This window comes from Haliotis cracherodii, unplaced genomic scaffold, assembly GCF_022045235.1.
Source record: "Haliotis cracherodii isolate W230 unplaced genomic scaffold, xgHalCrac1.p SCAF_8, whole genome shotgun sequence".
Lineage (NCBI taxonomy): Eukaryota > Metazoa > Mollusca > Gastropoda > Lepetellida > Haliotidae > Haliotis > Haliotis cracherodii.
In genome coordinates, this window is record NW_027266341.1 from 32,863,605 (window position 1) to 32,889,116 (window position 25,512).

The window sequence follows — 25,512 nt, forward strand, 5'->3', positions numbered from 1 at the left end:
CCAGCAGACGACAGATTCTGTCAATCACGTTTTGATTCTGTGGTGTAATCACATTTCGTCTGAAGAACATCTTCACATGTTACCTATGGATTAACAGTGGATAGGCAATTCTCGCCTGTTTTCATAACATATCACCAGCTTGTTGGCTTTACTTATGAAAAATGGAATTGTGATATTTTTGGGGGATCACCATCCATCTGTTTTGTCTGGGATAAAACGGTTTCTTGCTTCCCAAAAGAGAGGAATTAACTTTATTCTGGCGCTGGAGTTTTGTGATCGATATCAGTTTTATCCACGTTTGTCCTGCCTGCATCAATTTAGTAATATTGTGGAATTTAACTAAACCTGGACAAAGGGACGAGAACGTTGAACTGCGATCCATATGACGCGATGGCAGTCTTTGGGTAAGTACCATATCATTGATTCCCATTGATTGACGTTATAATAATCGATAAACTAAACACAATCACACATAAACAATGTTCATCTTTCTCTCATTACAAAACAATATACATCTACTGCCTTATGGTGCCAGAAAATCAATAAAAGCATAATCACATTTTTTTCTAAAGCCTCCCCTTTTCGACAATATATCGTTATTACTCGATCTACATATTCGTAGATTATAACTAATCGTTGATTGACTGGACTTACACCATTCACTAATCAATATCCGCTACAAAACGACCTCGTATACGTTACATGACGTCATTTATCGAAATAAGTAATATATATCAAGCAACGTTCGCATATGCTGGGCATAAGCATGTCTTATAACTGTTTCAAATAAGTAAACAGAGCGCTGTTTGATTTGTTCTTCAGCTAGATGTTTTGCGTATGTTGTCTTCCGTGTGACCTTCTAAATCAATTGAATGCTGATACATCTACTGTGTCATTTGTTTGCTTTTCAATATATTCTGGCATCAAAGGGGATTTCACAATCACGAGCATTATAGAACAAAATAGATTAATGCTTGCCGATTTTCCTTTGTCTTTAATGCAAAAGGGTCGATCAAATAGTCTTTAGGTTGAGCTTAGTCTGATATATGTGTCTTTCAGCCATGCTGCTGAATATGTAAATGACGATGTATTATCACACACAGGGCCTGTGACAGTATGATATGTATACATATTCTTTTTCATAATGCCCTAAATAATCCTTTGTCAAATCCACTGGAGACTGCCGTTTGAGACAATGGGTAATAATACCAGATGGTTATTTAAAAGACATTTATTAATTTTTCCAACATCATACCAAGGAGAAAGATCTTCATTTCCAGACAGGTCACACAGACGCATATTGGCATATGTGATGTACGGTTTCATTATAACGTATTGATGTGAAGCATATGAAGATGCACCATTTTTCTGTATTCTGTGAATATTTATGGCATATACACTCGTACGTGTGAAGTTTCTGACGTTGCCAGGTGCTCGTTCTCACACTGTTTTGTGTAAGATGAAGACTGTTGCAACGATTTTGTGAAATGAAGTACTTTTGTGCAGCAGGCATACATTATGAAAAATGACTTAGTGTTAAATTCAAACTAGGTAGCTGTCTGTAGGAGGCTCCCATCGACATATGACATGCTAGTAAAGCACTGACACATTTAAGGTCACAGAGCACACTCGCTTGTCCAATCTATCTAGTTTAGATCAAACTTGTTTTAAAATGATGTATAGTTTTTGGATTAACGAAACATTGCGTTTTTAAGGGTGAATAAATCACTTTAAATTTATAGTTCACATCACCCGGGTGTTGAGTTTGTTGAACTTGTTTGAGGTCATTGCAATGGGCGTGAAGGGCCTGTGATATTCTTTTCTTACTTTCGATAGCATCTTTACTTCGTGAAGTTTTCAATCGACTTTGGTGCAGATAAACCACTGGTTTACAGAGCAACAATGAAACAACAGCTGGGTTTGATAAATTATTAAATAAATATGGTTACATTAAAAACAGCTGGGTTCACTTGCACACAGCGATGTTAGTGCTTCGACTAATGTCACCCTATATTTCTTTACATACGCTTACATACATAAACCGTTAAAGGCGACTATGCTTGTCGTAAAAGGCGACTAACGGGATCGGTGTTCAGGCTCGTTGACTTGGTTGATGCATGTCATCGTGTCCCAATTGCGTGGGTCGATGCTCATAAGGTCAATCACTGGATTGTCTGGTCCAAACACGATTATTTACAGACCGCCGCCATATAGCTGTAATATTGCTGAGTGCGGCAAACATACATACACCGCAGCTCCACGACTGGTGTAATTCCCATTCAGGGCGCATAAGAACTGTAGTTCCACGACTGGTGTAATTCCCATTCAGGGCGCACAAGAACTGTAGCACCACGACTGGTGTAATTCCCATTCAGGGCGCATAAGAACTGTAGTTCCACGACTGGTGTAATTCCCATTCAGGGCGCACAAGAACTGTAGTTCCACGACTGGTGTAATTCCCATTCAGGGCGCACAAGAACTGTAGCTCCACGACTGGTGTAATTCCTATTCAGGGCGCACAAGAACTGTAGCTCCACGACTGGTGTAATTCCCATTCAGGGCGCATAAGAACTGTAGCTCCACGACTGGTGTAATTCCCATTCAGGGCGCACAAGAACTGTAGCTCCACGACTGGTGTAATTCCCATTCAGGGCGCACAAGAACTGTAGCTCCACGACAGGTGTAATTCCCATTCAGGGCGCACAAGAACTGTAGCTCCACGACTGGTGCAATTCCCATTCAGGGCGCACAAGAACTGTAGCTCCACGACTGGTGTAATTCCTATTCAGGGCGCACAAGAACTGTAGCTCCACGACTGGTGTAATTCCCATTCAGGGCGCACAAGAACTGTAGCTCCACGACTGGTGTAATTCCCATTCAGGGCGCACAAGAACCCTAGCTCCACGACTGGTGTTATTCCCATTTAGGGCGTTGCTCAACGACGACTTTGTGTTTTATGGACTATAGTCTTTAAACACGTCATATATCCACAGACAGGGGGCATTGTGACTACACGATACACACTTTAGCCACCACTTTAACCTTCCAACAAGAACTCACATAAAAATGATAAATTGTTTACATGTATTCAAAGAAGAACCTGTGAAACAGGTGGCGGCCAAATGTAACGATATACCCCAAGGTCGCACACCAAAACATCTATTCTGAACCGCAAAAAAACGTCACCCCAAGTAATATTGCATGAAAAGTTGTCATTTAGATATCTGGGTAATTTTTGTCAAAGTTTCTAAAATTTAACATCAACTTGTCCGGAAAAATGACATCAGGTGATAAAAAAACAAAGCAGATGACAATAAAATCGATCTCCCAAATGCATCACGGCAACGGCCATGGTAACCCGATGCACGTGAGTACCGTGCAAATTGAAATGCACATGCTTCACCCATTTCTTGCCCTAAAAAATCCCCCCTGATCGGATAACATTCATTCGTTATTGAATTGCTACCACATGCCAAGATTGACAAGAAATCAGCGACACCAAGCCCTTGGGCGATTGCAAGCTAGACAAACCGCCCGACAAGTAGCCAATGCATTTCAAGTCCACGTAAGGACCATATGCAGGCTCTAGCCACGGTACCAGACCACCAACACTACAGATGACCGACCACGTAGTGGAAGACCAAGGGTCACCACCCGACGTCACGATCGTCAGATTGTGCGACAGCATCTTCAAAATCATTTTGTTACTGCTGCGGAAACTGCTCGATAGACCATTGGGACACGCCAGATACACATAAGTGCGGACACCGTGCGTCGACGATTGACACCTCCACTGTCACCGGCCACACCGAGGACCAATTCTGACACCACGTCATCGCCGGGACGGTCTTCAGTGGGCAACACAACACCAAAATTGGCTCCACCAGCAGTGGAGAAGAGTCCTCTTCTCAGACGAGAGCCGTTACTTTATCTCAACAACAGATGTCAGAGAGAGACAGAGAGAGTCTGGCGACGCCGTGGGGAACGTTATTCGGATGCTTGTGTTGTTAAGAGTGGGGTGGTCCGAGCATCATGGTATTGGATGGAATTGGTATTTCCCTGTGTTTTTCCAGTACATCGGTCCAGGGAGAGGCAATGGTGTCACAGCAGCTCGGTACATTAATCAAGACTTGAGACCACACGCCATACCTCATTTGGCACGTTGCCGCAACCACGAGTTTCAGCATGATAACTCCCGTGCCCACACTGCGAGAGCAACAAGAGACTCCCTTCAGCAGAATGGCATCAGAACCATGCAGTGGCCTGACTTCAGTCTCGATTTAAATCCCATTGAGCACCTGTGCGACGGGATTCAAAGACGGCAGAATGACGTCCGACCAAGGCCGACAACTGCAGCTGAACTGCGTCAGGCGTTCCTCAGAGTGTGGGCTCAAGTGCCTATGGCTTTCATCAACCGCCTTATTCATTCCATGTGTCGACGTTGCACGGCAGTCATCACTGCACATGGCGGACACACGAGATACTGACTTGTGATGCCATTTTCTCAGAGACTAGTGTTGTGTTTAAGAACATTTGACATTTTAATTTCAACCTTGATGATCAGTTTTGCCACGTTTCATCTTTTTAATATGTCTCAAAGTATGTTTACAGAGTTTGGACAATTAAGGTTTCTCATATATCTATCCATAGTGACGTTTCATTTTCGGTTCAGTATGTTTGTTTGTGCAGTTCTGGTGCTGGCAGCAATTATGATAATGGCGGGACACCGAGATCGATATGGGGCCATCCTAGGCCTTGTATATCTCGTAGTCGCATATGCTTATTGCTCGTGAAAACTAATAAATACTTACGCGCTATGCCAACACTATGCAGTGTCATTACTGCGGTATCACATGTGGTCAATACTTTACCATTACCATCTTTTGATTCGTGCTATACTTGTGATGGCAGCGTTTGTATCATCATCATCATCATCATATGATTCTGTGGATACATCGCAGAAATGACACATATGTTATAGGCCACCCAGAGCTTAACAAGAATTTATTGAAGGATTTTATTTCTATATCCGTATAAAAAGATCAGTATTCTTGAAGAGAAAAAATTATTCCGTATTTCCGTATATTATTTCATTTTTGTAAAAGATAAATATATACTCTGCAAAAATGAAACGGAAAAGTAGTAAAATAGACAGTGTGTAGCCAGGTTTTTCCACGTAGCACCAATCTCCATTACAGGACGGTGGGACCGTTATCAGACAAACGGGACAACACGTGACCTTCCAAGAACCGGTCGCAGAGGACAGATTCATACGGCTACGTAACTTACGTGAAAGAAGCACCACGGCCACCTCTATGACTACGGCAAAACCTTGAGGCCAGACAATGAGGAACCGTTTACGCGCTGAAGGTATTCGAGCTAGACGACCAGTTTGAGGTGTCTTTTTGACGGACCGGCATCGTCTATGTCAAGGTCACGGAGCATGGCCACAACTGCGATGGAGACAAGTTTGGATAAGTGTCACGTTATATGCTTTGCCGTGCGTATGGTAGACGTCGTGTTACGGGGAACGTTATGCATGAAACTGCCAACAGGAAGTGGACAGATTAAGTGTGATGATGAGAGCTGCCAGCCCCTACATTGGTAGAACAGACTTAGTGCAGACAAGGGAATTTAACGGCGCAACGTTACATGAATGAGATTCTTCGGCTACACGTCCTTCTCAATATGCAACAATATGCAACAGCCTTATTCTGGAAACACAACATCCAGGTCCTGTCAAGATTTAAACCCAATTTATGGGATGCACTGGAACAACGACTGCGAATACGTGAGCAACCATCACAGAACCTCCGACAGTTGGCGGGCGGTGGGTTAGCCTAATGGTTAAAGCGTTCGCTTGTCATGCTGAAGACCCTGGTTCGATTCTCAACATGAGTACATGGTGTGAAGACCATTTCTGGTGTCCCTCGCCGTGATATTACTGGAGTATTGGTGCAAAACCATACTCACTCACTCCGACATTTGGCACACGCACTGCAGGCAGAGTGGGTGATCATTCCCCAACCACAATTCGGCGATCTGTTTGATTCCATCGGACGACGATGCCAGTCAGTTTTGGACTCTAATGGTGGCCATACAAGATATTGAGAACAGATGACCTTCACCTTGAAAATTTACTGTTCCATGTATGCAATGTCGAACGGGGGTCCATGACAACGATGTGTGCCAATTTTGAACAATGGATTACCATCAGTTGATTATTTATATAATGCATAAAATATACGTACAAAAAAAAAATCACCTTTGCGTTTCTTTTTTTGCAGAGTATATATATTGTGTTCAGTTTAAATAAGCGGCCGGGCAAAAGAAAATATCCACTTGAAACGAACACTGCTACCGTAAAACGTCCAATAGCGCCTATGATATATAAAAATATCAAATACATGATCATCAAAATTAATTAATAAATAAATAAAAATAGATAAAACACATGACGATCGAAAACCATTTCTTGTTTGTTTCATTTATAGCCACTTTCTTTTGCCCGGCAGTTTAATTGCATTTGCGGGTCTCTAGAATAACAAGATTTATCGAATTATGAAACACACGTAAATCCAATATTACCTCTCTCGACAAAGATCTCTCCTAATTAAAGATGACACCCATTATACTACTAGTTGACCCCTCGACACCATGTGTCCCGTTGAAGCTACTACAACACAATAATGACCTTTCGACCTCAGTCACGTTCTGATTAAACCACCCACGACACAGTATGATTGTAAAGTGTGCCTCTACCCAATGCAAGGTCGACCCTTCGTTTTCCCATAAAACCGCCACGGTACGCTTATAAGATATACCCTTTTCTCGAATGTAACGCTACATCGAACTAATCAACGTCAATCAATCAATAAGTATACGTCGCACTAGGCCTAGGCCCCATGTACAAAACAGTTTGGGACATTTTGTATATATTTTATATAAAGAGCGTAATGACGATGCATCTCTAACATGGTTTGAACAAATTGTTTTGAATAGCATATTTTTTGCAAAGCTGTGTATTAATATAATAATGTCTGTCGATGTATAAAGGTAAGGTTTTGAAATATTTCTGGCGCAAGTAGTTCTACTACTACCACTACTACTACGACGACGACAACTATCACTAGGCCAACTACTATTATGACGACGACTTCTAATACTTCGACGACGATGACGGCGACTACCACTACGACCACTACTGCTACTACTACTACTTCTACTACTAAATTCACTAATATAGCGCCAACATTCACACAGTAAAGTATGGAGAGGACATTCAAACAGAAGGTGAAATTCAACATCCATATATTTTTTATCAGTTCTGTGCATAATCGACATTGAACACTCCATCACGTCGACCAGTATTTCTATGCAAGGGTAATGCACCAACCCTTAACAATGTTATTCTGCGCCTTGCATTTTTACATTTACTATTGATTAACAGTGTTTATACAAAGGGTATGCTCTATGACTGAATATACATCTGAAGAATTGTGAATATCTGAAAATATTGATTGTTTAAGGCAGTCCCTAAACCTGAGATTAAATTCATTTAAAAACATTTCTTTTGTGACCAACTCCTTGGGTTTCGTCGGAGAATCATTACTGGTTATTCTCTAGCGTTGTGGTTTTATATTCTCGTACAAAACCAAAGTGAACAAAATATTTTTCACCGAGTTCATCCATGTCTTTGAGCAACAAGGTATAGATTATTCAACATAATGTTTAATAACATAATTAACATCTCTCTCTTTTGGCATATACACACTTTTGAACATAACTATAGTTTCTACCACATTGTGCCAGCACAGCTACATTTGTATATCAGTACCTTATACCCAGGGGGCGCTGGTAGCCCTGTTGTTCGCTGTGCAGAGTTGCGTCCCTTGATCACGCCCGATACCTATGATTGTGGGTTTGAATCCTTGTTCAACCCGATAATGCTTTTAGGTTTGTTAGCACTATACCCAGTAAACGTCTAAGACCTGCATCACTTTCCTGCATCGATTTCTCCAACATCAAGCTGACACGCCGTGATATAACTGGAATACTGTTTAAAGAGGCGTTGAACCCAACTCACTCACTCACTCACTCTTTCTGTCCAAAACATATTTTCAGAATTTTGAATGAAATTGCTGTAACATAAATTGTCTCGAATATACTGACAAGTCGAAGTTACTTCATAGCAGTTCGAGACAAAGGTTAATTTTAACCTTGTCCGGGAATCTTATCCCCAAATCCTTAGAGTATTGGTAAAACAAGTGCCCACGTCCTGCTCTGGCGCTGTCTGCGTCTTGTACAGACAGAGAAAGCTAAAAAACCCTCTCAAGTATCGATCAGTACTCCCGGTAATTCAATTGTGGGTATTGGAGACTTGGCCTCCTCGATTTCATTTAATATATATCAACACTCCCAATAGCTATACCTACAGAGTGCTTTACCGCGAGACTTCAAATCATCGCGAGATTTAACCTCACCGCGAGATTTCGCTTCATCACGAGAATTCACTTCATCTCGAGATTTCACATTTTATCTTTGCATTCAACTTTTTGCACACCACGTGCGTCTAATCGAGATCCGAGGTCCAAAGTGGATAAACATTTCCATTTAGTAATAATGCATTACGAACAAGAGACACGTGTGTAAAATAATTGTATTACATCCCGAAAACACACGAGCTACTCTTCTGCTAACTTGCTAGGGGAAGTGGTACTTTAGAGCGATTTAGGGCTTGTCCTTTATCCATCTACAGTTTGTATCACCGACGCGATGAGATAAAACTAACCCCACTTTCTAGCTTTTGCTGAATGAAATCCATTTCGATGATTGCAAGTTTGTTTGGCCTTTCTTTGAAGTTCTGCTATCACTGGCCATTTTTGCATATCGCTCGTGATGTTATCATATATATTTGCATAAATAAAATTATGTTTCGGCAAATCATTTTTTTCATTATATATATATTTATATCCCAAACATAGCTCCCCGAAGAGTTTACGTGAGATAGTGCGGCCTTTAAACAAACGCATCATGCTGAATACCAGCCTCCAGGGATAAAATATTTTGGACATTTATAATAAAAAAAACCTTCATATCAGCAATTTGGTGCTCCTGAAGGGTATCCTATTTTTCACTTTTACCAAGATAAAACTGTCGACCCGAGCCAATATGTGATACGACTAATCACTGTCCCAAGAGACGGCCATTTAACTGAATTGATGCGAACTATATGAACTAAGGGAGGGAAAAGCCATTTGATTTTCAGGATGGGTTGGGGTGGTGTGAGGGGTTTGATTTTGGTTTGAGAACAACATTTGTTTTAATGTTAAATAGCTCAATTATGCTTTCAAACGTAAAATCTGCCCTCTTTCTCTAAAATAAATCAAAACAACGAACTATTTTCTTTGGACACCTCGGCAAGGAGAAGACATTACTTTGTCAGTAAAACAGGGAGTCTTTGAAAGGCATTTAGAAATTATGCACATAAGGAAGAGAATTTATGGATATATACTACGAAACGTTGTGTTATTCAAAATAAAGAAGTTGACATCCATAAATCTTCTTCCTCAGTAAAACAGGGGTTTTATTATTTTTTTAGAACCTGCAACAACTGTATAAGTGATCTCCAGATTAAACGTACTTACTCAATAACCTTGGATTATCTGAAATATTTCCGAACTGTGTATGTTTAAACCATGGTTAGTTTCTAAAAAGAGGGGCGGCAGGGTAGCCTAGTGGTTAAAGCGTTCGCTAGTCACACTCATGACGCGAGTGCGATTCCCACATGGGTACAATGTGTGAAGCCCATTTGTTGTGTCCCTCACCGTGATATTGCTGGAATATTGCTAAAAGCGGCGTAAAACTACATATTCACTCTATATGCTCAGAGAAATATTAGTTCAAAGGGTAAGTATTATCAAAACTATAAGATAAAATGATTTTTTGAAGAATACTTACATTCCAAAAAGTACTTATCTACTTATCTTTAAATTTAGACCATCAAATAACTTACCGATTGAAACTGGCAAATCAAGGTGAGGTGAGGTGAGGTGAGGTGAGGTGAAAATGGAGTTTATTACACTTATATAGCGACGTGTGTGTGTGTGTGTGTGTGTGTGTGTGTGTGTGCCTGTATTAGACCGGCCTGAGGGCGATTTTAAGTGCTAGCGATATATATATATATATATATATATATATATATATATATATATATATATATATATATATATATATATATATGCTAGTGATATAAGTTTAACATGACACAGTATACTGACAAGTCCTTGTTTGAGCCCCTTAATGCCGAGCGCCAGACAGGGTAACAACAAGTACAATCTTTTAACGTCTTTTGGTATGACGAGGCCGGGGATCGAACAGAAGATCTTCATCTCTCCGGGCGGACGGTCTACCACTAGACCACGGAGGCGGTCGAATATAACAAGGGAATATAGATCGTGTAAATTGTGCAGCTCAAATGCAGTTGGCGATGTGTATCTTTATTCTCAGGTTTGAAGTACCAACATCGACTTCTAACATCCCATAAATTCCATTCATGGTCACATTTATGACATTAATATAAACAAATATTAACAAAAAAAATTAATGTTTGAAACACTTATTACGATGTATTATACATATATTTGCCTTTACTGTCCGTGCTCCATAGTAGCCGCGGTCGGGTAGCCAAGTGGTTAAAGCGTTCGCTCGTCACGCCGAAGACCCGGGTTCCATTCTCAACATGGCTACAATGTGTGAAGCCCATTTCTGGTATCCCCCCGTCGTGATATTGCTGGAATATTGCTAAAAGCGGCGTAAAACCATACTCACTCACTCACTTCTTCAAAGTAATTGACCATCTTCCATTTTCAGGTACATTATTTTAAATAAATGTATAGTTTGTAATATGATGTTCTTGTACCGCCGTTGTGAATCCGACAGACACTGATGCGGCTGCTGAAGGTGACTCTGAGGCAGCAGTATCACATTGATTTAGTTTTCTGAAGGCGATGAGGCTAACCAGGTCACTTACCAGCTAAAATAATCGTTTTGTTTCTTTGTGTGGACTTTGAAAAACGCTTTGCACTCAGGGGTACTTAATGCCAAGGGAGAGAACTGTTACCCATAGTGCATCTAGTCAAGCTTCTTTAACTCGAAGTAGGAAAGTCGAGCTATCCGTGGTTTGAGTGGAGGTTTGTTTATGTACTGTGGGCAAAAGACAGTATACACTTGAAAATTTGATTTGGCAAAAAATTAAAAACGTTATCGAAACGCTACTAAACTGAAAACAGTCGCCACAACATTGCAGACTTAAGGTCCAAAACACAACGATTCGTGTATAATACATCACCATCTGATAACCATTTCTTGTTTGTTTCAATTCTAATCACCATCAAACATGGATGTGTACTTCGTGGCGGAACCGTGAAGACCCGGGCTAGAACAGGCCCTCAGCAACCCATGCTTGCCGTAAAAGGCGACTATGCTTGTCGTAAAAGGCGAAAAACGGGATCGTGTGCACGGCAGTTTAGTTGGAAAGTATGGTTACAGGACTAAAAAAACAAGTTTTCAGGGTAACAATAAGTACCACCTTTTAACGTATTTTGGTAGGACGCAGCTGGAGAGCGAATCCCCGACCTCCCGCTCTCTGTTCAGACGCTCTACCACTAGACCACGGAAGCAGAGGAAGTAAAGAGCATAAGCGTTAACTCAACGCTACGGGGACGGTAGGTTAGCCATGTGGTTAAAGCGTTCGCTGGTCAAGCCGAAGGCCCGGGTTCGATTGCCCACATGACTACAATGTGTGAAGCCTATTTCTGGTGTCCCCCGCCGTGATATTATTGGAATATTGCTAAAAGCGGCGTAAAACCATACTCACTCACTCAACGTTAAGGATTCCGGACACGTGCATCTGAATCAGTCCTCGTCCTCCATGTTGGTTTTCTCATTTCCAGATTTGCTACTACTTCCATACAACTGTTAATACTAACTCGAGCGTACCTCAAGGGGTCATTTTTATTGCAGATAAACGGATGTATTTACCCTGACGATGGAGAAGCTTCAAAGTCAAAATCCATGTAATTATTTCATTTCCATGGGATCTGGAGAACTAGCATGAAAATAATCTGTTTGACATTTGAACTTCTAAGACATTTCTTAAGCCGAGACATATGTGTTTGATAACTAGGGTTCCTAACGCTGAGGCTGCACGAGGCTTTTATCAAAGATTAGACATTTTCAACCATCAAAGAAGTTCTTGCTGCTAAAAGCACATGATTTCCTTAATAAAGGAGACAAAATTCGATCTAATTTCATCGATATTAGTTTGTGCGATACACCAAAGACGGCCCCAAGCCCAGCGACCATTGTGCTAAAACTGGTCACATCAGCACGAGACGGAGAATTTCATTTTCTCGTGCTGAGAGGTTGTGACCTGGCACAACTCCAGGTTAGTGATCATAGTTTTGGGTCTATATTGACAAATAGGTTACGGCTGAGTATACCTCGCCATGATAATCTCAAGGGTTATAATAAGTTTGAGGAAGATATGGAATTTTGAACACACGGAAATAAAATATCGTGAAATGTTCTTGTGTGATTTGGAGAACATGTTTTTATATATTTTTAATTATGCAGATAGACCAAGAAAAACTCTTTAAATAGGTTTATGTCAGTTTTAGAACTTGTGCTTTTGAACTAAGCACATGGCATTAGCGGTTGTGTCGTAAGATTACCAACGTAATAACAGTATTATATGGGTTTCACCGAAATTATCTGACAGTAAACGACCCGTGAAGATCCGGGGTAGAATAGGTCTTCAGCAACCCATGTTTGCCGTAAAAGACGACTATGCTTGTCGTAGGAGGCGGCTAACACAATCGGGTGGTCAGGCTCGCTGACTTGGTTGGTGCATGTCATCGTATCCCAAATGAGTTGATCGATGCTCATGATGTCAACCACTAGATTGTCTGGTCTAGACTCGATTATTTACAGACCGCCGTCATATAGCTGGAATATTGCTGAGTGCGGCGTTAAAGAACAAACAAGCACACAAACAAACACGCGCACAAACAAACTAACAGTTGTGAAAGCTTGTCGGTCAATATGGGAAAACGTTTTACGTATTTCACTCAATTTATTAGAAACATTGTTCGACCACCTCTGTGTTCCCGGGGAGCGGAAGGTCGGTGGTACGGTACCCTGGCGGCGTCACACCAAAGGACGTCACAAAATGGTACTTGTTGTTGCACTGCCTGGATCTCGGTTGGCTCGGAGTCAGTATGTGTCCGATTGGGGCATCCACTGCGGCATGGTATCTCAGTGGGCTAGCACAATAAACCGGCATTATTCTAGAGCAAGCACGCACGTTGCTGTATGTGTGCAATTATCTTGAAAGCAACATAAAACCGCATTTCCGCTTACCTCTCCGAGAGACAGTGTTGTATAATAGGATTAAGGAGGAATTTGAGAGGAGAGCGTATGTTTGTTGTGTGGCGCAGATACGTCTCTTGGGTGTGCCAAAAACCTATGATAGTGGGTCCGAATTCCAGATTTGCCACGATTATGTTTCATCGTGTCAGTACCATACCCGTGTTCGGCCTTCGAGATTTCAACCCACAAGTGGACGCCATGATATACTGTAAAAATCGCCGTCAACCCATAACTCGCTCAGTCTTTGCATAAAATATGGAGCAAGGGGGAGACAACCGTTGGTAGTCTGTATGCTGCAAGTTGATAGCGCGTGAGTGAATGGTGTGTTATCATGCCTGACGCAATAATATGGACCAGACAAACCAGTGTTTGAAAGTCTGCTCAGAAAAAGACATATATGTATATTGCTGATTTTCTGAAACAGATTTATTAAAGTGCAAGGTTTTAAAAGAAGCAGGGCTCTGAACTCTATTAAGTGATTCATAACAAGTTGCACAGCAAGCAGCACTTGCCCTCGGCTCCCCTTAGGGTCGACTCCTAATCCTTGTGTTTTGGACCTTAAGTTTGCAGATGATATATAACAGAGGATAGTGGATCTTGATATATACTGTTCAGATGTGTTCATGCGACTTTAGTTAATATTTCATGCCAAGCCAATATCGGGTGGTCTTTAACTTCTTTTGAGTAGCATATTATTGAAATTGGTTTACGGATTTTCATAGTGAAATATATACGGTCGGTAGGTCGAATAAAGAATGTTACAAAAACTATTTGTACATGCTTTTTCAAATCACCTTAAAGCGTAATTTGGATTTGGGAAACGGATTTCAGCGATATGGATAGTTTGGTTTGCCGCTGACTGGGGTTTAACAAGACAAGCATACAGTTTGCACTGAGGGGGAAAGGCGACAGCACCAGTAATGATATTTATCATTGGAAAAGAATTATGTTTTCGTCATATAATAAGCCCTTGAAGTATTTTTGTTTTCAAAGCGACCTTTACGGTCCATGGTATAAAATAACCTGTTATTCTCATTTTTTCTGATTTTTTATATTTTTAAGTTTGGCGGATCGTAAACCATGCATAACCGATGTAAGGCCTGTATTCGGTCCGGCTCAGGCCGTTGGAGAACACAGACATGGGCAGATGTTGAATTTGATTTTATCATATGATGGGGTTGGCTGCTGCTGCTGAAATAACCTGAAGAAAAGAACACATCCTTCTTCCTCAACAGCAGCACATAAAGTCATTAAAATATATATTTTGCAGAATTACAGGTATCTATGTTAACATAGCAGTATTAATCCATCTAATAACCATACTCAAAACTTAAAGTTATATAATTAAAATGTTAAAAATAATATGTTAAAAAGCACATGGGCCAAAATGGAGGTTAATTATTTTACAAGTTTTATAATATTAACATTTCATTTATTAATTTAATAATACTTTAAAAGATATTATATATATTATTAAATTTATTAAGCATCTTTATATAGATATTAATTACTGACTGAGACAAATGAAAACAGATTGAAAAGTGGCCATTCCATACCTGAAGAAACGAACACATCCTTCCTCCTCAACAGCAGCACATGAAGTGAGGAGGAAGTCAGGTTTGGGAGGAAGCTACCTGTAGAGGACTAGGGTGACCAATTAGAGGATAGATTGCATTAAGCATCAAAGGAAGTGCAAGATATAGATAGACGGAGGGAAGCCCTGCAGGTGTGAAAAAATGTCAAAAAAAGATAGAAAGAAGGTTGAAGATCTGGTGAGAGATTCCCAGAGACTGAAAATAAGGGTGTTGAGAACTTTAAAGAGTTATTTACTGATATGCAATTGTAGACAAGACAAACAATGAACACATAGATGATGATGATGATGATGATGATGATGATGAGGAGGAGGAGGAGGAGGAGGAGGAGGAGGATGGCTTCATACAGAACGTCTTCATATCTGAATTGCTTAGCGCCGGGTATTTTCGCTACTGACATTAAATCTTAGGAGCAGGCGACATATGTTTACGTCATTCTAACGCACGAAGGAAATAAGTTATACCTTACAATCCATCATTCATAACCTTCACTCTCAAGTCCTTGCTTGGAAGTTCGTTTAACCAGACGCTGCGTAGGACACTTGTGAGTCTACCTTCATCGTGACGTTGTTGCTTACCGTGGGAGGAGCATTCTAGTCTCGAGTTCCCGACTATGGTATTTCATCACGTGATTTTGACTAGGCGAGTCAAATGAAACATTGTCGTAGGCGTAATTAAATAGCACAATAACGCTCAGTTAATCTATAAAACGTTTACAATCTGGATATTGGTGATTACCACATAAGATGGTGATGTATTTGATACGGGTATCATTGTTGTATTGTGGACCATAGTTTTGCAGTGTTCCGGCGACTGTTTGTAATTTTCAATCAAATTTTCAAGTTTATACTTTCTGTTGTCCGGCAATTATAAATGTATACACGTATTGGCAATACTCGTATATGTTCGACATACTACGACTGTTTTGATATTATATCTTGAAACTACTGAATTAAATTTGAGAAGTATATAAGTAAGTGAGTATGGCTTTGCGCCATCTTCAATATATTTCGGCACTTGTCACAAGATAACGCTTTTTCCACTGAGATCCCCGTCCCCCATTCAGGAAAAGATCAAAATTACATACATTGTATTTAACAGACTTGGTTGATGCATGTCATCGTATCCCAATTGCATAGATCGATGGTCATGATGTCAATCACTGGATTGTCTGGTGCAGACTCGATTATCAACAGATCGCCGTCATACGGCTGAAATATTGCGGAGTAGGCCGTTAAACAACAAACAAACAAAAAACAAACAATATGATTCTTTGTTAGTGATCAAAATCGATTATACGAAATAATCGATGATCATATCTACTGACAACCGCTGATTATCCCGCCAACCAGTGATTTTAAAAGTCGTGTGTTCATGGTGAATTACCCATCTCAAAGATGAATTCCAGCGTGTATGATTGCATTAGGTACTTGCTTTGAGGCAGAAGGGAATTCGATTTTAATAAGTAAGAAAAACGCTGATGTGACAGAAGTGATAGAACCTGACACCGCGACCAGAGGGTACTGCAGCCAATGCAAGCACATTACCCCTATGAACAACCTTGTGATACTCAAGGAACATCAGATAAGATTGAATTACACACCTGACAGAATTTATTAAAGCGGTAAAAGTGTAACTGTAAGCTGAGGCCTCTTGTTGTGAGTCAGTAGTTCGACGTCGCCAACAGCAGCACAGTCTCAGATATATTTTCCCCGGCGTGTCAATTCAATGTAGGCGGAAGGCCCATGAGGTGAGGTGACGCGAAATTGGGTTTAGCGTCGCGTTCAAGATTATTGAATTTATGAAGGCAAGTGCAAGCTCGCGCGTGCGTGCGTGCGTGCGTGTGTGTGTGTCTGTGTGTGTATGTGTGTGTGTCTGTGTGTGTCTGTGCGCGAGTGTGTCTGTGTGTGTGCCTTTATTAGTCCTGTTTTATAGTACCTGCACACTGAGATACCAGGCCGCAGTTTAACATGAGTACCCCATTCAGACACAATATAAGGACTCCGAGCCGACCAGTCCTTGTTGATCCCATTCATGCCGAGCGCCAGGCGGGGTAACAACAAGTACCATCTTTGAACATCTATTGGCATGACGGAGCCGGGGATCGACGCTAAATCTGCTCTCCGAGCAGACGCTCTATCCACTACACCATGGAGACGATCGGAAAGCCCAGTCAAAGCTATGGCGACGAATGACAAAGAATCATTATTTAATATCGGAAGTACGACCAATGGATCCTTGTAAGGTAAAAGGACGTAACTCTACACAGTGAGTTTCAGCTGTTAGACCAACCGTGCATCTATAAACCTTTTGCATTTTAGACTGTGCTAATGAATCGGGAGTAGCATTGCACATCAAGCCAGTATTCCTTTCTCCCCGTGACCTTGTCTTTTCAATCAGTATGCATGTCACCGCCTCTGAAGTGACCTTGTCCATCAAGTCAATGTCACCGTCTCTGAAGTGACCTTGTCCATCAAGTCAGTGTCACCGTCTCTGAAGTGACCTTGTCCATCAAGTCAGTGTCACCGTCTCTGAAGTGACCTTGTCCATCAAGTCAGTGTCACCGTCTCTGAAGTGACCTTGTCCATCAAGTCAATGTCACCGTCTCTGAAGTGACCTTGTCCATCAAGTCAATGTCACCGTCTCTGAAGTGACCTTGTCCATCAAGTCAATGTCACCGTCTCTGAAGTGACCTTGTCCATCAAGTCAATGTCACCGTCTCTGAAGTGACCTTGTTCATCAAGTCAATGTCACCGTCTCTGAAGTGACCTTGTCCATCAAGTCAATGTCACCGTCTCTGAAGTGACCTGGTCTATTCAGCCTGAAATCACCTTGCTCTTTCAACCATTATAACTGTCTCCGAAGTGATCTTGTCCGTCCAGCCAGTTTAACTGCCTCTGAACTGATTCATTGTCCATTCAACCAACGCCACTCTCTGAAGTGAATGCGCCCTTTCAACCATCATACATGTCTCTGAAGTGACCATATCTATTCTCTGGTTAAACCATACCCGTCGTAAACTTTCACCTTTTCTCCCGCACTAAGCTGACACGCCGAGATACAACCGAAATAATTTTTTTTCAAATCGGCGCTAATCTCACCCACTCACTCCTTACAACCAAATAAGCACGGCAGCCTAATACCGGCCACGAGCCCCAATTCACACATCACTCTACACGGGTATTCACTAAACGCCTTGCATAATATTCAGCTGAAAAAGCGTTATAGCTAGGCAATCCAGATAAAGGCCTTTTAGCAAGGTCTTTACAGTGGGTAAAATGGTCGATACGAACTAAATGAAATATGGATAAAACGTTCCAGCCTTCTCTGTCGGTCGGTCGATTACGTTCCATATGGTGTGTTTAAGCTGGCACAGGTACGACCAAGGGACATACAGAACAAACAAGTCTTTAATACAGAACCTTTATCTTTGAGTGGATCTGAATTAGATACAGACGAGTGTGCACCTGAATAATGCACTCACATAAATGAGGATAAATCATACAAAGGGACGCAACCGCTACGGAAATGTCATTGCAACGCTATTCTTTAACGTTTATAATGATGATCTGGATGAATATTAGTAACCATGGTGACCAAACAACGTGGATGTCAATTGGCTAATTGTAGCCAGTATGCGAACGTTTTTAACGAACAAAACATATGTTATGTCCTTTAGTTGAAGCTGTTCGTGCATCATTAATTAGGGATTTGACATTGATAGATCAAACTCAGTCAAATCAGGGATGAAAGTGATTAGTGGTGATATGAACATTTATCAAGAAGAAATATAGACGATTCGAGATATTTATATTTCGAGTCGTGATAACGATCACAACTAATCTATTTTACAGCTTGCAACGCAGTACCAAGGGAAATGATTTTTTTTTAAATTTCACATTCCGCCTTTTTACACCTGTCATCGCGATCTGCTATTAATCTCACATCAAGATTTGTTCAACAAATAACACACCATGTCCAAACATTGACAGACAGAAATAGATCAACCGCCTCTGGCTGTTGAGATCTCCCCGAGCTTTCAAGTTAAAAGTTGTGCTGTCTCAACGTTAAACCGGCAGATGAATCAGCAAATCTCTTAGAATAGCTTTCAGAAAGTGTTATGGTACACATGAGGACGACATTACGAAATTTGACACATCAGTGACACAAATGATGTCCGATGCAATTCCCTATATAACTTGTACCATATGTTCCTGTGTATTATCAGGTGAACAATTGACCTGCCTCTGCATGTGTTTTGGCGCGTGCCACTGTTGGGGCAGGATACGCTCACCTTTTCGGGAACACATGGTAACATCCCTTTTTGATAGTGATTCAGAAACATTCTCGTCATATAGTCGGAATCGTAATGGCTTTCAGCAAATATCCCCAATGGTTATGGAAAGGGTTTTATCTCTTATATTTGATTCGATAATGTGCCAGTCAAAGAGGTTCCAAAAGCATTCGTCACCACTCGCCCCTTTCCGTAACCTGCAAGAAGACTCGTCCCCCTATCGATGAATGTTATGTGCGAAAATACGACAAACCAATCAGAATGCGCGTATGATTTCAAGTTCTTCGTCAAAGAATCCCTCAGCAATAATTTTTTATTTTACATATGTCTTGCATCTAAAAATATACCCAAGACACAGTTAATTGTGTTCAATCATACTGTATAAATCTGCATGTCCCGATGTGATTTAAATTGCATCTGAAATATATATAATATATGGGGAATTAAATGTGAACCATTACGCAACGAGTTGACAATTGTTTTAGGTATGCCCGTTTGCGCAAAGACGGAACCCGGTCGCAAAAATGGCCATGATAGGGCACGAGTCGCTATTCGGCTTGTCGCGGAATAACACGAGTTGGTCACGAATGGTTCCAAAAGGTGTTGCAGGGGGATATTTGTGCCAAAATAATCGACGAAATCACACCGACACTCTGGTTACTTACATATACATTGTATTCCGTGTCACAGACGTGAAAGCTGCTGGTTTCATTTAAATAACAGATACGTGTTTCACCATGTTGTTTGTTTGCTGTTTAGCGCTGCACTACATTCAGCCTATATGACAGCGGTCTGTAAATAATCGAGGACCAGTATGGATCATGAGCATCGATCTACGCAACTGGGACACGATGACATGCATCGACCATGTCAGCAAGCATGACCACCCGATCCCGTTAGTCGCATCTTACAACAAGCATGGTGGACGAAGAACAATGATAACCCGGATCTTCGCGAGGTTTTACCGCGTCACTGTGCAGAGTTGCCTCCCTTGGGCACGCCAGAAACCTATGATTGTAGGTTCGATTCCCGGTTCGCCCTATTTATGTTTCTAGGTTTGTCTGCACCATACCCGTGCTCGTAGGTTTCAGCGAAGTGGTAAAGGTCTGAAACCTGCTTTATGTCGGTCTTTCCTCCAACATTTAGCTGACACGCCGCGATATGACTCACTGACTCACTCACTGACTTTTACCATGTCAACGTGTTTCGTTGTCATGAACATGATCTTGTCTCGATTCTTAACACGGATACAAGATCTGAACCCCATTATCAAGTATTCTCGTTAGTTAAGTGAATAATAATCTCATTTATGCTTACGACGAGAGAAGACTTTAACTGGGTTACGGATCCGGCCCTCGGGCCTGCAGTACATGGTCACCTTGTGAGATGCTGCCATTCTGAGAGGTGCTCAGATGCACGAGGCGACACTGACATTAACGTGTTTTTACAGCCGGCCACGCAGTATAGATATGCATGGTATGTGCACACACAGATATGTTTATGATGTCCGTATAGTCATTTATAGTATTAATCGTTTTATTACTATTAATGTATTTAGATTGGAAAGAAAAAATATTTGGTTGGGGAATTTAAGAATTTGGAATTCTTCGAGAGGGGCACACGTCCTCATCGGCGCGAGTTAGCTACGCATTATATAGAACTAGAATATGACCACTGATAATAGTGTGGCATAACGGTGAGTGAATGAGTGAGTTAGTTAGTGAGAGACTGAGTGAGTGCTTTCAACACTATTTCAGTTATATCACGGCATGTCGGCTTAATGTGGGAGGAAAGCAGGTCTCAGACATTTACCACTTTGGTGAAAACCACGAACACGGGTATTGTGCTGACGAACCAAGAAACATGATCAAAGCAGGGATTTCGATCCCATAATCATAGGTTTCTGGTACACTTAAGGGACGAAACTCTGCATAGCGAATTGTGGTATCTTAGTACGACTGGGCCACCCGTGCCCCCCGGTCCAGTCACTCTCTACTAATCGTAGCCGATCTGTTTTACCTTAAGCAGAAGACGGTTTCACCCCAGTAGAAATGTCAATGATATAATTCATCTGAAGACGTCCGCCTACAGGCGCTTCACACCTGGGACACAATGGCAGCTCGCTACTGCGTCTTTCAATGGAAATGCCAATGCTTCACCGACACATACCGCCATACAATGCAATTTGAATTCATTCTGGGAAGGCCTCCCACAGCCATTCTCCAATAATACCAACACTTGACGCTCTCGGTGTAGGCGAAGCTCTCCTTCGGAAACATACGCGTGTTCTATTATGTAAATGTTTTGTTTTGTAAATGTTACATCTCAGCGCGTAGCATTTTTCCGAGGTGTCCTATTTAGCGCACGTAGGACTTGCATTACAGAAGCGTGAGTGAGAAGCATGCTGAACACTTTAGCAAGTGTTATCTAACAATCAATTACCATCATCTATACGTTTATAAAGACCCGTCTTGTCAACAGAAGATTTAGTTACCTGTCTCGTATTGCCTTGCACGGGAACAAGATACTGATTGATTTTAGTAGGCTTAACGTCGCTTCTAACTCTCAGCAATAATAAGGCTGGGGCCGCAAGGCCTGAGCTTCACATGTGGGAAATAAACCCAGTCATATGACGAGTTAATGCTTAAACCACGAAGCTACTCACCAAGGCATATATTGGACGCGTGAAGATTCGGTTAGAGAATAGGCCTTCAGCAACCCATGCTTGCCGTGAAGATTCGGGTAGAGAATATCTCTCCAGCAACCCATGCTCACCGTGAAGATCCGGGTAGAGAATAGGTCTCCAGCAACCCATGCTCACCGTGAAGATCCGGGTAGAGAATAGGTCTCCAGCAACCCATGCTTACCGTGAAGATCCGGGCAGGGAATAGGTCTTCAACAACCCATGCTTACCGTGAAGATCAGGGTAGAGAATAGGTCTTCAGCAACCCATGCTTACCGTTAGGATCCGGGTAGAGAATATGCCTTTAGCAACCCATGCTTACCGTGAAGATCCGGGTAGAGTATAGGTCTCCAGCAACCCATGCTTACCGTGAAGACCCGTGTAGAGAATAGGCCTTCAGCAACCCATGCTTACCGTGAAGATCCGGGTAGAGAATAGGCCTTCAGCAACCCATGCTTACCGTGAAGATCCGGGTAGAGATGCTTGTCGCAAGAGGCCACTGACAGGATCGAGTGGTCAGGCTCTAAATTGCGTAGATTGATGCTCATGATGTCTATCACTGGATTATCTGGTCCAGACGTTATTATTTACAGTCGCTGTGCAGAGTCGCGTCCCTTGGTCGCGCCAGAAACCTATGATTGTGGGTTCGAATCCAGGCCCCGATTATGTTTCTAGTTTTGGCAGCACCATACCCGTGCTCGTGGGTTTCACCGAAGTGGTAAACGTCTGAGACCTGAATCGCTTCGGGCTTTCCTCCCACATTAAGCTGACACGCCGTGATATAACTGGATTACTGTTAAAAGTGGCGTTAAACCCAACTCACTCACTCACTCACTCACTTCCCGCGAAAACCTGTTGTCATCACTGTTTTTCAATGATCCATTCATATCCATTCCATCCCTGGAATCTGTTTTGGCATTGATCGAGACGTTTGAATTTTCCAAATGATGCGCTTCATTTCTCCCCGCCTAGTAACGCTGGTAACACGAGTTAACGTCATCGGTTCAAAGGACCCTTGTTTATCAAAACAGATACTTAATGAGCAATGTTTTTTTGCAACTCGAGTTGGAATGGAACAACATGAAAAACACATATCATAATGATAACACTGTTCGGGGGAACATTTACAACGCCCCAACTAATAACATTGACGGGTAATGCGACCGACAATTCGCATTTTGCAACAGTTTTCACAACAACCGCAGTGTACAATTTTTATGTCCGGATATAGCTTCACGGGCAATAAATGAGCTTGCTTGCAAATGGCCTGATTATTGTGTACCTGGTGGTTGCATAAGGGCTTTCCCTGGTTGAGTGATTCCACCTCCTATTTTTGACAGTATTCTATGGATGTTGATAATGTCCTATATTTCACAGCGTCTGTTTATCTGACTATTCTATGGATGTTGATAATGTCCTATATTTCACAGCGTCTGTTTATCTGACAGCATTGTATTGATGTTGATAATGTCCTATATTTCACAGCGTCTGTTTATCTGACAGTATTCTATTGTTGTTGATAATGTCCTATATTTCACAGCGCCTGTTTATCTGACAGTATTCTATTGATGTTGATAATGTCCTATCTTTGAAAGCGCCTGTTTATCTGACAGTATTCTATTGATGTTGATAATGTCCTATCTTTGAAAGCGTCAGTTTATCTGACAGTATTCTATTGATGTTGATAATGTCCTATATTTCCCAGCGCTTTAACCACTTGGCCACCCCACCGTCCCCAACATGTTTATTTTGAAAGAATGTTAGCACTTTTAATCAATATTGTTGACCATATTATATTGATTGTAACGTCTATATATAGATATTGTTGACAATATTCAGTTTGTGACATCGAATCTACACGATTGATGGTATTATATATACGACATCGTTTATTCTTCTGGCAGGAATATATAGCTTGATGTTTTTGACAATATTTTTTTCTAAACATCAAAGGATGAAGCCAGTAATCTACATGATTGGTGACGTCCTATATACGACATCTTTGAATGTTCCGGTAGGAATTTATTGCTTGAAATGGGGGCACGGGTGGCCCAGTCGTCTAAGGCGCCGCGATTCGTTGTGCCAGAAACCTATGATTGTGGGTTCGAATCCCGGTTCGCCCCGATTATGTTTTTAGGTTTGTCAGCACCATACCCATGCTCGTGGGTTTCACCGAAGTGGTAAACGTCTGAGACCTGCATCACTTCGGGCTTTCCTCCCACATTAAGCTGACAGGCCGTAATTTAACTGGAATAATGTTAAAAGCGGCGTTAAACCCAACTCACTCACTCACTTTTGCTTGAAATAGTTGACACAATTCTGTTGACAATATATGTACCTAGGTATGATGTATTTTGCATTTTGGAAATGATCTACAGTTTTTACAGTCTGGTAGTTATGCTAATCAATAATGTCGGTATTCAATTGGATGACACCGTTATTATTCTGCTCGAGTTCAATGTTACCAAAGCTTCTATCATTCTGACATATTGATGACTATCCTACAATATCATCCTGGCAGTTGATGGTAAACATTTACAGGTGACAGCCGTTTATCAACCTGTCACGACTCTACTGATGAAGACTACATCCCTCAGGTGTCTAACCCCGTTATATTCTTGCAGTATTGTGATGTCGACATGCCCCTGTCTATTGCGTTCTAAGTTCCACTTCAATGCACATAGCGGCGGGTGCCGTTATTTCAGCCGAGGGAACTAATGCTATTTGAAGCGTTTAATGCCTTGTTGGGGTTTCTGCTCTTGAGTTACCAGTCCGCGTGGCTCGCCATTCGTCTCGCGATGATTCCCACACCCAGCGTACGTTGTGGCAGGGGATGTTTGTAGTGTAAACACGAGTTTAATAGGAGGATGGAACTATTCCACACAGCGTCCTGCTGACATAAACTGATCATTGTCTGTTATAACGGCGGGGTAGCCCAGTGGTGACAGCGTTCGCTCACCATGCCGAACACAGGGATTCTGGTGTTTATTGCGAACCCTATATAAATAAATAAATGAATAAGGGGCGATGGGGTAGCCTAGTGGTTAAAGCGTCCGCTAGTGACGACTCCCAACGAGTGCGACTCCCAACATGGGGACCAACTGTGAAGCCCATGTCTGCGTCCCTCACCGTGATATTGCTGCAATTACTAAAATCGGCGTAAAACCATACTTCCATTCAATGTTATGAACGATTCCATAACAGCGACTGATTTTTAAAACAGACAAATAGCCCGCATTATGAACATTCGTATCGCTGTTACATAAAATGAATGATATTATAAACCAAATGGAAACAAGAACTGAAAATCCGTTTTCGAAGTTATGCCACATGTTGACACCGGGTGTCTGGAAGGTGAGCATGGTGTCTCTGTTACCCCCTCTCTGTCCCCTCTCCTCTCCCTCTCTCACCTGCCTCTCTCCCTCTCTCTCGCAACCCATCTCTCTCACCCAGAGCCCCCCCCCCCCCCCCCCCCCCCCCCCCCCCCCCCCCCCCACCCTTCCACTTCG

General features: G+C 41.8%; 1 protein-coding gene across 1 annotated transcript in view; it reads left to right on the forward strand.

Annotated features, from left to right (window-relative positions):
* Positions 1–330: 330 nt before the first annotated feature.
* The window catches only part of LOC139449895 (cyclic nucleotide-gated channel alpha-3-like), a 207,008-nt gene continuing 181,826 nt past the window's right edge, over positions 331–25,512 (forward strand). The window contains exon 1 of the mRNA XM_071231484.1: positions 331–404. The gene's annotated coding sequence lies outside the window, so the exon portion shown is untranslated. The remainder of the gene's footprint in view (positions 405–25,512) is intronic.